Source organism: Phacochoerus africanus, chromosome X (genome assembly GCF_016906955.1).
Source record: "Phacochoerus africanus isolate WHEZ1 chromosome X, ROS_Pafr_v1, whole genome shotgun sequence".
Classification (NCBI taxonomy): domain Eukaryota; kingdom Metazoa; phylum Chordata; class Mammalia; order Artiodactyla; family Suidae; genus Phacochoerus; species Phacochoerus africanus.
In genome coordinates this window covers 116,120,954-116,134,607 of record NC_062560.1, presented here as the reverse complement: position 1 = coordinate 116,134,607, position 13,654 = coordinate 116,120,954, and the positions used below count along the sequence as shown (strand labels likewise).

At 45.7% G+C, this 13,654-nt stretch overlaps 1 pseudogene; it reads right to left on the bottom strand.

The window, feature by feature from the left end:
* The window catches only part of LOC125118128 (transmembrane 9 superfamily member 2-like), a 65,012-nt pseudogene extending 59,418 nt beyond the window's left edge, over window positions 1-5,594 (bottom strand).
* Between the last annotated feature and the right edge of the window lie 8,060 nt (window positions 5,595-13,654).

Below are 13,654 nucleotides of genomic sequence, written 5' to 3'. Positions count from 1 at the left end.
TAACATCATATGCTTTCACTCACATGTGGAATCTAAAAAAAGATACAATGAACTTCTTTGCAGAACAGATACTGACTCACAGACTTTGAAAAACTTATGGTTTCCAAATGAGACAGGGTAGGTGGTAGGGAGCTGCACTGAGGGTTTGGAATGTAAATGCTGGAAAAATTTGGTTGTGATGATTGTTGTACACCTATACGTGTAATAAAATTCATTAAGTATTTTTTTTTAAAAAAAAACTGTTCTTTGACCCAGCAATTCCATTCCTAAGAATTTATTCTACAAATATATTTTCATGTGCAGCAATGGCTGGTAAGATCAAGAGACTGGAAACAAGGTAAATACATAAATAAAGGGCTATGGAGTTCCAGACATGGGTCAGTGGAAACGCATCCGACTAGGAACCATGAGGTTTCCAGTTCAATCCCTGGCCTCACTCAGTGGGTTAGGGATCCGGCATTGCCGTGAGCTGTGGTGTAGGCCGATGGCTACAGCTCCAATTAGACCCCTAGCCTGGGAACCTCCATGTGCCGCAGGTGCAGCCCTAAAACGACAAAAAAAAAGACTATATAGCACTTCCATATGATGGAATGCAAAATGTGACCATTTTAAAAAACGAGGATGTTCTTTATGCAATTATATAAAACACTCCCCAAGCTGCATTGTTACATGAATAAAGGTACACAAAGATGAGAACGGTATGCTACCATTTGTGTGGAAAAATGGAGGAAAAAAGAGTATAAATATATATTTGTCTGTAGAGTCATAAAAAGAAGGATGCACAAGAAATTGATAACATTGGTGCCTTCCAGGGAAGGGTATTGATGTGACTAAAGAACCCAGGTAGATGTGACTTTACAGAAAACCTCTCATCTGCCTGCATCGCTGCCTGTTATTCTTTTTTTTTTTTGTCTTTTGTCTTTTTTGTTGTTGTTGTTGTTGTTGTTGCTATTTCTTGGGCCGCTCCCGCGGCATATGGAGGTTCCCAGGCTAGGGGTCGAATCGGAGCTGCAGCCACCGGCCTACACCAGAGCCACAGCAACGTGGGATCCGAGCCGCGTCTGCGACCTACACCACAGCTCACGGCAACGCCGGATCGTTAACCCACTGAGCAAGGGCAGGGACCGAACCCGCAACCTCATGGTTCCTCGTCGGATTCGTTAACCACTGCGCCACGACGGGAACTCCGCTGCCTGTTATTCTAAGAAGTGAGATCATTACGATCAAGAGAGACTTGATTTTTGTAGACTTTGACACATACTTCAATTACTTTCCAAAGGGTTCAAGTTTAACCACTAAACCAAGCTAAATGCTATCACAAGGCAAGAAACAGATAAAGCCAGGAGGGGGGACATTCCACAGGAAAAATAGACTGGTCCCTTTAATAAGTCAGTATTATGAAGAGAAAAGGAGGAACTATGCTTGATTAAAAGAGCCATAAGAATACAACAAACAGATGCAATCTGTGCTCCTAGATTGGATTCTGGTTTGGATTTTTTGAGGATAGCTGAGGAAATCTGAGTGTGAACTGAGATAACAATATATTGATGTGGCAGTTCCTGCCGTGGCGCAGCGGAAATGAATCCGACTAGGAACCCTGAGGATGGCGGGTTCAATCCCTGGCCTCACTCAGTGGGTTAAGGATCCGGCATTGCCGTGAGCTGTGGTGTACGTCGCAGACACAGCTCAGATCTGGCATGACTGTAGCTGTGGTGTAGACCAGCAGCTGTAGCTCCGATTCAACCCCTAGCCTGGGAACCTCCATATGCCGTGGGTGCGGCCCTAAAAGGACAAAAGACAAAAAAAAAAAAAACAATATATTGATGTGGAAAGATGGGGAGTTGTTAACAGAAAAGTACAAGCTACAAAATAACATGTTTTACTCTGATTTGACTTCAGTAAAAGAAAATGCATGTCGACTCTCATAGCTGGTAGGAGTGTAAAATGGTACAGCCACTTTGCACGACAGTTGGGCAGTTCCTCACAAAACTAAACACACTCTTACCATATAATCCAGTAATTTTGCTCCTTGGTATTTACCCAAAGGAGTTGAAAACCTCTGTCCACACAAAAACCTACACACAATGTTTACAGCAGCTTTATTCTTCATTGTCAAAACTCGGAAGCAACCATGGTGTCCTTTAGTGGCTGAATAGATAAATGAACTGTGGTACATCCAGACAATGAAATATTATTCAGCACTAAAAAATAAACAAGCTAGAATACCATGAAAAAACATGGAAGAGACTTTAGTGCATATTACTACATGAAAGATGCCAATCCGAAAAGGCTACATCATACATGCGTCCCATTATGTGACATTCTGGAGACGGCAGAACTACAGAGAAAATAAATACATCACTGGTTGCCATGGGTTAAAGGGAAGGTGGAATGAATCAACAGAGAACATAGAGGATTTTTAGGCCAGTGAAATTACTCTGAATGAAATATAATGATGGATACGCGGCATCATACATTTGTCCAAACTCAGAGGATGTCCAACACCAAGATTGAACCGTAATGTAAACTGTGGACTTTAGGACTTTAGGTGATAAGGATGAGTCAACACATGCCCACCAATTGTAACAAAGAGTCCACTCTGGTGGGGGATGTTGATGATGGGGGAGGCTAGGTATGCGTGTGGGCAGGACTACTTAGGAACTTTCTGCTCAGTTTTGCTGCAAACCTAAAACTGCTCTGAGAAATAAAGTCTATTGAAAGTAGGTATAAATACGTATTTTTAGAAATCCAGAATATATGCTAAGGTATCAGCTGTGGTAATTCTCTAGTTGTTAGAAATGTTTTTTCTTATTTTTGTGTATCAGCATTTTCTAACCACCCACCATGCGTGTAATCTCTTTCATAATAGTACAACTTTAAAAAATCAAGGAGCTGAAAAGAAAATCATGGGCTTGGAGAAAAGACCTGTGGCTGCCTGATGGGAGGGGGAAGGGAGTGGGAGGGATCGGGAGCTTGGGCTCATCAGACACAACTTAGAATAGATTTACAAGGAGATCCTGCTGAGTAGCATTGAGAACTTTGTCTAGAGACTCATGTTGCAACAGAACAAAGGGTGGGGGAAAAAAATGTAATTGTAATGTATACATGTAAGGATAACTTGATCCCCTTGCTGTACAGTGGGAAAATAAAATAAAATAAAATAATTAAAAAATCAAGGAGCTGGAGTTCCGTCGTGGCGCAGTGGTTAACAAATCCGACGAGGAACCATGAGGTTTCGGGTTCGATCCCTGGCCTTGCTCAGTGGGTTAGGGATCCGGTGTTGCCGTGAGCTGTGGTGTAGGTTGCAGACACAGTTCCGATGCCGCTACACCACAGGCTCTGGTGTAGGCCGGCAGCTACAGCTCCGATTCAACCCCTAGCCTGGGAACCTCCATATGCCACAGGAGCGGCACTAGAAAAGGCAAAAAGACAGAAAAAAAAATCAAGGAGCTGGACACTACTGAATTAGGGAAGTTTGGAATGTAAAACAAAAATGAGAGACTCACCAAAGGAAAGAAGGTGCAATCTCAGAATAAAAAGTAGTACACATTTAGGGAGGCAAGTAACAGCCTAAAATGAAAAGAGTTGACAGAGATTCCAGACATTTGTTATGATTAAAGATTATATTTCTTTGCTAGGAAGCCTGCTGAACTAAAGAATAAAGAGCCAGGACCAGGTATTACCAGTCAGAGAAAAAGCAGATGTGAAAATAATTTTTATTTTTTTGTCTTTTGTTGTTGTTGTTGCTATTTCTTGGGCCGCTCCCGCGGCATATGGAGGTTCCCAGGCTAGGGGTTGAATCGGAGCTGTAGCCACCGGCCTACGCCAGAGCCACAGCAACGCGGGATCCGAGCCGTGTCTGCAACCTACACCACAGCTCACGGCAACGCCGGATCGTTAACCCACTGAGCAAGGGCAGGGACCGAACCCGCAACCTCATGGTTCCTAGTCGGATTCGTTAACCACTGCGCCACAACGGGAACTCCTGAAAATAATTTTTAAATGCCATTTCTTAGTTACTTGTGTTTGGTAAGGTGAGGGCTCAAAACACCAGGATCAATACTTCTCAGAGGAAAAGGCAAGCTCCAGGTTTTAAGAGCAAATCTGCTGCACCTAGAACTGGCCTTTAAAAACCTCAAGTTTCAAGTTGGCTAAGTCTGTAGCCAAACCACACCCGGCACTGTTCTCAATTCTGCAGTGCCTCTGCGGTACCTTCTACCGGAACACACCCACACACACTCGACTAGGTAACCTGGGGTCAGAAAATATGTCTTACTATTCATTAATACCTTTTGAACTGATTACCAGCAAAAAAAATTTTTTTAGAGTGAGTTTACAGTGACAAAAACAAGGCTGCCAAGGAAGGGAATCAAGAAATTATTCGCGGCTGGTGGCCGTGCAGAAGAGGACTTGGACCAGAAACCTCTGGCTAAAGAAAACTAATAATGATAATAGTTACCACTTACTGAAAGCTTACCATGTGCCAAGTGTTTTTGTCAGTGCTTGTCATACGTTGTCTCATTTTATTCTCGCAAGTCTGAGAGGTACAAATTAACTTGCTGTTTGCAGAGACTGCGCAGGGGAAACCAAAGTGAATTAACAAGAATTAAGGAGGTCAAAGTGTGAGACCACAGGAGTGAGGGGTGATGGAAACGTAGTGCGGACGTATCTAAGAAACATTTAGAGAGTGCGTGAGCCTAGAAAGGCATGAGGGGGACAATAAGGAGGGGAAGGGGTAAAGAGGCAGCGGATACCAAGCGCGAGAGGAAGGAGCCGAGAGGGAGGGAGACTAGGAGGACCTATGACGAAGGAGGAGCTAAGAGGAGCAGCCAATTGGGAGGGAGAAACGGAGGACGGGGCGGAGCCGAGAGGGAGGGGACAAGGCGAAGCCGAGACGGCGGGGCACGTGCATAGAGAATAAGGTAAAAGGAGGAGCAGTGAAGCGGGAGGAGGAGCTGAGAGGAAAAGAGAGGAAGGGGGAGGAGCCGAGAGGGAGGGAAAAGAGGATCAGGGAAAAAAGAGAAATCCGGACCCGCCAAGTACGAGACTGAGACACACCCTGAGACACACCCGTAGCGGGAGCTTAGGCATTCCGGGTCCAGAGCGCTCCCAGTACTGGTCGGCCCCGAAGTGCTCTCCATACCCCAACCCAAAGCCTTCCCCTCACATCTCACTTCCTCCCTCTAGTCCTCACCTTGCGGGTGGCAGTCTCTTGGTCCGCCTCGCAGAAGTTGACGGGAGCCAACCCCGGGAGATAGAAAGCCACGCAGAGGGCGGCCTGAAGCCCCAGGAGCAGCCCCAGCCCCAGCAGCCACCTAAGCCCGAGGAGGGCGGGCCAGAGGCCCCAGAGGTGGGTTCCCACGCGGAAACCACGAGTACTCATTTTAGGAGCCGGTTCAGCGTTTGGGACGCACACCGTGGGCGAAATTGGAACCAGTGGAGGGGAGAAGGGGAAATGACAGGGAAGAGCCGAGACCAGCTGGTGGGAACAGAACTCCAGGGAAGGCCACTTGTTCCGGCGAGACACTGGCTGGAAACCGGGTTGCTAGGCGGCCTGGCTGCGTTTGAGGGCGCGCGCAGTACGCATGCGTGCAGGTCCCCGCCGCGCCTTTCACGCCTCCCGCCCCCCGCCACAGCCCCCTTCCTCCCTCCTCCCTCCTCGCCCCCCCAACTCTCCCTCCTCCCTTCCCCTCCCGAGCATCCCCAGGCCCGCACTTTCCCGCGGTTCAGGTGGTTCCTCGCAGGCCGCGCTGCGGCCAAAGCGGCCTCGCGGAGTCAGGAGGGCGGGGCAGAGGGGTAGGTGCTGTCTGAGCGGTTTCAACTTCGCGACCTCTCAGTCTCGCTTCCTCCCGATTTTGCCGCTCTTAGTACCAGAGTAGCAGAGTTACCATCCCCGCCATCTTCGAGTCTTGCTGCCCGGGTGGGCGGAGAGGTGAAGAGGGGGAACTCCTGGGCTTCACTGCCCTGTGCGGTGGTTATTAGGCGCTTGAAATGCAGCTAGTCCGAAACTGATGTTCTGTAAGTGTAAATTGCACACCAGGTTTCAAAGACTTTGCACGGTAAAAAGAATGCAAAACGTCTCCATCTTTATATTGATTGCACGTCGAAAGGATAATATTTCGGGTCTGTTGCGTTAAATAAAGCATTAAAATGAATTCCACCCCTTTGTGGCTACTGGAACATTTAAAATTACGTATGTGGCTCTAGCTATATTTCTGTTGGATGGCGCAGGTCTGGGGAAGGAGAAAGAAAGGAGAAAAAAAAACTGAAGAAGAGGGGGCAAGGAAGGAGGTTGCAGTTAGACTCTGAAAGTTTTCTTTCTCTTAGCGGAAGGGCTCTTATTTTGCGACCTCCGTAAGAAAACTTGTCGCCTTTACCTTCTGCTGCTTGTGCTGACTTATTAATACAAAGTGCCAGTATTTGGACCTAGAGCATTTAGGTATCATAGGACAAAGATAGTAGAAGAGCTTATTATTTTTCCTCCTTGTGTCTCAAGAGCTTTGGAGAACAAGAGGTCATTTGTTTTTGCTGAGACGTGTGCGCCCCGCCAAGGGCCTCTCTCTGTGAGTTCCCTTGTTCCAAGAGGTGTGCATCTTCTGCTGATTGGCAGGGGGCGATTCAAGACAGAACAAAGGCAGCCAGCTGGCCCTTAGCAGAAGCAAGTCAAAATTTACCCCGTTAACTCTTGGACTAAGAGATAGGAAAGATGATGTAGGAGAAATGAGTGGAGAAAAAATGTACCCACGATGAGAATTAGGGGAGTTGTGAGTGGAAAGATTGAACTTGACCAAGAGTCCTGGAGAACAGGATAACACAATTAGAAGGGGCACCAGTTTTGAGAAGACAAACAGGAAAAGGGGGCTAGGAAGCAAGAGAATGGCCAGTGTTGGAAATAACCAGAGTCTGAACTAAAGTTTTGTGTTTCACCACTGGGTGACCACTTCTCGCTGATCTGTCTTTGGGTGAGAAGGAGTATAAATTAAAATAAAAGGTTTGGTCTGCCAGCTCCCAGGAGTCTAGGGCCTGCACTTTGACCCCAGCAAGCAGGAACTGCCTTGGAACTGGGTTGCCTAGGCTTCTGCAGAGAGAGGACGGGAGAGATGTGCCAACCCGCGGTTCCTGCCCCCACCCCCTCCATGCCCTCACCAGAGAGATATGAGAAGCAAGAAAGGGCAGTGGTCAGCGCGTTCGTGACCTTTATGCCCTCATCACCATCCTCATCCTCCACACCTCCAATAGTGCCTTTGAGGTCTTTCCTGAGCCCTCCTTGGGGGGCCCCATCTGTTAACCTCAAGAAGTGTACCTGCACAGAAAGCTACATCCCCATTCTCAGCAACAAGACCCAGCCCTCCTGGTGTCACCAGTGTGCAATTATCACCAGCTCCAGGGCCCTGCTGGGCCAGGAGATACAGCATAGTTATTCTCGATGGTGTGGGGGCTCTAAAAGTTTGTATTCTGCCTCCTCACGCTCCCCCCCCTACCAGAAGATGCAGAAGCCTCAGGGCAGCCTTGGGGGAGTCATCCTCTAGGCAGGCCTGCTTTTCCCCAGCACCAAGGCCTCCCCTCCCACCAGGAGGCAATTTGACCACCTCTTGCAGAAGAGTAAGACCTGCCTGCCACCTCTGGCTGCCCTGTACACCTTCCCATGTTGTATGCAAATAGGGACAGTTTTACTTCCTCTTTTCTAATTTGTATGCGTTTTGTTTCTTTTTCTTGCCTCGTTGCACTGGCTAGCAGTTCTAATACAAAGCTGAATAGAAATGATGAGAATGGACATCCTTGCCTTGTTCCCCATCTTAGGGGGAAAGCCTTCAGTCTTTCACCTTTCAGTGTGATATTAGCGATCAGCTTTTTGTAGCTGCCCATTATCAGGTTAAGGAGGTTCCTTTTTCTCCCTAGCATGCTGAAGACTTTTTATCATGACTAAATATTGAATTTTATCCAATTCGGGGGCATCAATTGATATGATTATATGTTTCTTCTTAAGGCTATTGATTTTCAAATATTGACTCAGACTGATACTTCCAGAATAAGCCCCCCTTGGTTGGTTGCTATGTAAAAAAAGCAGCAGCAAAATAAACGGGACCACGTGGTGGTATGGAATGCAAAATTTATAAGGCTTTTATTTCCATTTTTGAAAAATGACCCCAGCCACTTCAGTGACAATGCCAGGTCCTCAACTTCGGAGCCACCAGGGAACTCCCTATAGGTTGTTTTTTTGTCTTATTTATAGTTTGCTTTGCTGTGCAAAAGCTTTTAAATATTATTATGTCCCATTTGTTTATTTTTGCTTCTATTTCTATTGCCTTGGGAGACTGACCTCAGAAAACATTGGTAAGATTTATGTCAAAGAATGTTTTACCCGTGTTCTCCTCTAGGAGTTTTAGGATGTCGTGTCTTATGTGTAAGTCTTTGAGCTATTTTGAGTTTATTTTTGCATATGGTGTGAGGATGTGTTCTGACTTCACCGATTTACATGTAGTTGTCCAGCTTTCCCAACACCACTTACTGAAGAGACTGTCTTTCCTCCACGGTATACTCTTTTTTTTTTTTTTTTTTTTTTTTTGCTTTTTAGGGCCACACCAGCAGCATGCAGAAGTTCTCAGGCTAGGGGTCAAACCTACACCACAGCCACAGCAACGCCAGATCCCCTACCCACTGAGTGAGGCCAGGGATTGAATCTGCCACTTCATGGATACTAGATGGATTCTTTTCCACTGCACCACAATAGAAACTCCCTCTCTACTGTACATTCTCTCCTCCTTTGTCTGAGATTAATTGACCCTAGGTAGATGAGTTTATTTCTGGGCTCTCTGTTCTATTCCATTGATCTGTATGTCTGCTTTTGTGCCAATACCACACTGTTTTTATTACTATAGCTTTGTGGTATTGTCTTTGTTCTTTTTCCTCAGCATTGCTTTGGCAATTCTGAGTCTTTTATGGTTCCTTGTAAATTTTAGGATGATTTGTTCTAGTTCTATGAAAAATGTCATGGGTAATTTGATAGGGATCAAATTAAATCTGTAGATTATTTTGGGTAGTATGGCCATTTTTTTTTTTTTTGGCCCCACCTGCAGCATGTGGAAATTCCAGGGTCAGGGATAGAACCCAAGCCACAGCAGTGAACCCAAACTGCAGCAGTGACAACACCAAATCCTTAAATACCAGGCCACCAGAGAACTCCATGTATGGCCATTTTAACAGTACTAATTCTTCCAATCCAAGAACATGGGATATCTTTCCATTTCAAAGAAATTAATTTCTTAATGTAGGCTATGCCCCAAACTCCAGGGAGGTGTGGGTTCTCACTTCTGTACCATTATATTTTGGAGGAAAGATAGAGAACAAACACTTGGAGTTCCCATTGTGGCTCGGTGGTTAACGAATCCAACTAGGAACCATGAGGTTGTGGGTTCGATCCCTGGCCTTGCTCAGTGGGTTAAGGATCTGGCTTTGCCATGAGCTGTGGTGCAGGTCGCAGACACAGCTCGGATCCCGCATTGCTGTGGCTGTGGTGTAGGCCAGAAACTATAGCTCTGATTCGACCCCTGGCCTGGAAACCCCCTTATGCCGTGGATGCAGCCCTAAAAAGACAAAAAAAAAAAAAAAAGACCTAAGGTACGAGTTATCTTTGACAATGGCACATAGAGAGATTAGAGAAATTTAACCATGTAATTTGTGATATGAAGTGCCACTCAGACAGTTTTGTAAAGGGAGAGAAACACAATGAATGGCACTTCACAAAAGCAGATGCCTCAGGCCACATTAAAGAAAACGTAGGAGTTCCCATCGTGGCGCAGTGGTTAATGAATCCAACTAGGAACCATGAGGTTGCAGGTTCAATCCCTGGCCTTGCTCAGTGGGTTAGGGAATCCAGCGTTGCCGTGAGCTGTGGTGTAGGTCGCAGACGCGGCTCGGATCCCACGTTGCTGTGTCTCTGGTGGAGGCTGGTGGCTACAGCTCCGATTCGACCCCTAGCCTGGGAACCGCCATATGCCATGGGTTCAGCCCTAAAAAGCCAAAAAAAAAAGTATAAAATAGGGAGTTCCCAGGTGGTCTACTGGTTAGGACTTGCTGCTTTCCCCAATACAGCCCAGGTTCAATCCCTCATCTGGGAACTGAGATCCTACATCAGGCTGCTACAGGCCATGTCCAAAAATAGTAATAATAATAATAATAATAAAAATAGGGAGTTGCCTGTGACTCAGCAGGTTAAGGATCCAGCATTGTCACTGTTATGGTACAGGTTTGATCCCTGGTCCGGGAACTTCTGCATGCCACAGGAGCAGCCTAAATAAATAAATAAATAAAATGCAAAAATATATGTGTAAGTACTTTTTTTTTTTTTGGCTGTGCCCATGGCATGTGGAAGGTTCCAGGCCAGGGAATGAACCTGCACCACAGCAGTGACCCAAGCCATAGCAACAACAATGCCAGATCTTTAACCTGTTGCACCACAAAGGCCTTTTTTTTTTTTAATGTATAAAACAGACCAATGCAATTACTGGTCTTCAATAGTTAATTATTTCCCCATGTTTCTAACCATTTGGAGGTAACAATATCCAAGCTTCACTGTCCATCCTCCTTCCAATTCACTCCAATATGTCCATACCAAAATGAAGTAGTGGAGGAGTTCCCATCGTGGCGCAGTGGTTAACAAATCCGACTAGGAACCATGAGGTTGCAGGTTCGATCCCTGGCCTTGCTCAGTGGGTTAAGGATCTGGCATTGCCGTGAGCTGTGGTGTAGGTTGCAGCCATGGCTCAGATCTGGCGTTGCTGTGGCTCTGGCATAAGCCGGCAGCAAGAGCTCTGATTAGACCCCTGGCCTGGGAACCTCCATATGCTGCAGGGGTGGCCCTAGAAAAGGCAAAAAGACAAAAAAAAAAAAAAAAGAGGGGAGCTGATGTGGTAGGCCAGCGTGTCTGACCCAGAGGCTACATGACATCTTCGGGCCAGACTAACTTATCCATTAGGCTTCCTGCCTTGACTCACTTTTTCCTTCCCAGTTCCCCAAAATCTAAATATGTTTCTCTCAAATTAAGAGTGCAAATCTTTTTTATTTTTTGGGCCGTACCCACGGCACGCAGAAGTTCCCAGGCCAGGGATCAAACTCATACCACAGCAGTAACCAGAGCCACAGCAGTGGCAATCCTAGGTCCTTAACCCACCGAGCCACCAGGGAACTCCAACAGTGCAAATCTAATCATGCACATTCCTCTTTAAAATCTTTTGCTGGACAATTAAATGCAATGTGGTGTCCCAGATTGGGTCCTGTTGGGGAAAAAAAGGACATTAGTAAGAAAACTGGTGAAATCCAAATAAAATCTGTACTACAGGAGTTCCCACTGTGGCACAACAGGACCAGCAGTGTCTGGAGCGCTGGGAGGCAGGTTGGATCCCAGCACAGTGGTTTAGGCTCCCCTGGTGGCCTAGTGGTTAAGGATTCAGCTTTGTCACTGCTGTGGCACGGGTTCAATTCCTTACCCTGGAATTTCTGCATGCCCTGGGCACGGTTAAAAAAAAAAAAGGGAACTAAACCAGCACCGTGGGTTAAGGATCCAGATTGCCAAACCTGCAGCATAGGTTACGACTGGGGCTCAGATCTGATCCCTGGCTGAGGAACTGCATATGCCAAAAAAATAAAAATAAATGAAATAAAATCTGTCATGTAATAATAGTATTATACCAAACTTGATGTCTTAATTTGATCATTCTACCATGGTTATGTAAGATGTTCATATTAAGTGAAGTTCAGTGAACAGTATGAGACCTTTCTACTATTTTTGCAACACTTCAGTAAATCTAAAATTATCTCAAAATAAAAAATTAAAAAAAAAAATCTACTGGCTCTTCATTGCCCTAAGGGCTGAACACAGTCTTTGCTTTTGCTCCTGAAGACCTGCATGACCTAACCCTTGGCCCCCACATCAGCCTCTCCAGCATCCACATGTACTGCAGGGGATGCGGGGCCGAAGGGGGACTCCACGCCCACAGTCACGCCACTCTCTGATTCTGCTCCAGAGAATACTTGCAGTCAAACGAAGAGGCCATGCTGTCTGGCCTCTGAACGAATTGATCATCGCCGTTCCTGGGTTTAGCGTGCTCTGCTGACCCTGCCACCCACCCCCTACCTTTTGCTTGGCTGAAGTCTTGCTTGTATGTCTCAGCTCTTGGAAAGTTACCTTTCCCAGCGTATCTTCCCTGCGAACCCCCCACTCCACGCGTGGTTAGTTTAAGCGCCCCTGGAAAGTACTCCCGCCATACCTTAAATGCACCTGTGATTCGCCACTTTCACCCTCTCTGCCTTCCCCTTTTGTCGATGGTTAACTCTGAATCATTTTCCTTCTATCCACACCTACCACTTTCACAGAGCAAGGCAGCTATTGAAATAGCTTGATTTCACAGGTTTAACACATTGAGGGGTAAGTTTTCTAGTTGAGTGAATATTCTTTTAATTGATATACTCTGTGATACGATGAGAGTGGAAAGTATTCATTTTTTCCTTGATACTGTAGAGTTGCTGACTAAATCTTTTTTTCTGCACCAACAGCAACTTGTTATCAAAAGGGTACACATAGGACTTCCCTGTGGCACAGCAGGTTAAGTATCCAGTGTTGTCACTGTGGTGTCCTGGGTCTCTGCTGTGGCAGGTTCAATCCCTGGCTCTGGAATGTCCGCATGCCGCAGGTGCAGCCAAAAAATAATAATAATAATAATAATAATATAATAAAAAATAAAAGACTTCATCTTTAAAAAAAGAGGGGGACACATATATCCCTTTATTTCAGGGATCATTGCCAAATGATCACCACAATTAGCCCAGTTAGCTTTCATCACCATAAATACTTACAAACTCTTCATCTTTGTGATGAAAACTTTAGGATTCATTCTTTCAGCAACTTGCAAATATATGATACAGTATTATTAACTAGAGTCACTATGTTATACACTACACCCCCATGGCTTCTTTATTTTATAGTGGGACGTTGTACTTTTAACCCCCTTCACCCATTTTACCCACCTCCCATCCCTCCACCTCTAGCAACCACCAATCTGTTCTCTATATCTGTGAACTTGGTTTTTGTTGTTTGCTTTTGTTTAAATTCCACATGTAGGTGAGAGCATGTGGTATTTGTCTTTCTCTGTCTGACTTATTGCACTTAACATAGTACCCTCAACGTCCCATCCATGTTGTCACAAATGGCAAGGTCTCCTTCTTTGTGGCTGAATAATATTCCATTTTGTGCATATATGTGTGTGTGTGTGTGTGACATTTTCTTTATCCCTTCATACATCGATGATGGACACTTAGATTACTTTAATATCCAGCATCTTGTCTATTGTAAATAATGCTGCAGTGGGCATGGGGAAAGGGGAATATATCTTTTCCAGTCCATGTTTTCATTTTCTTCAGATAAATACCCAGAAGCAGGATTGCTGAACCATGTGGTAGCTCCATTTTTATTTTATTTATTTATTTTTTGCTTTTGGGGGCCGCACCCATGGCATATGGAAGTTCCCAGGCTAGGAGTCGAATCAGAGCTACAGCTGCCAGCCCACGCCACAGCCACAGCGGTGCAGGATCTGATCTGCGTCTTCGACCTAACACCACAGCTCACGGCAACGCCAGATCTTTGACCCACTGAGGGAGG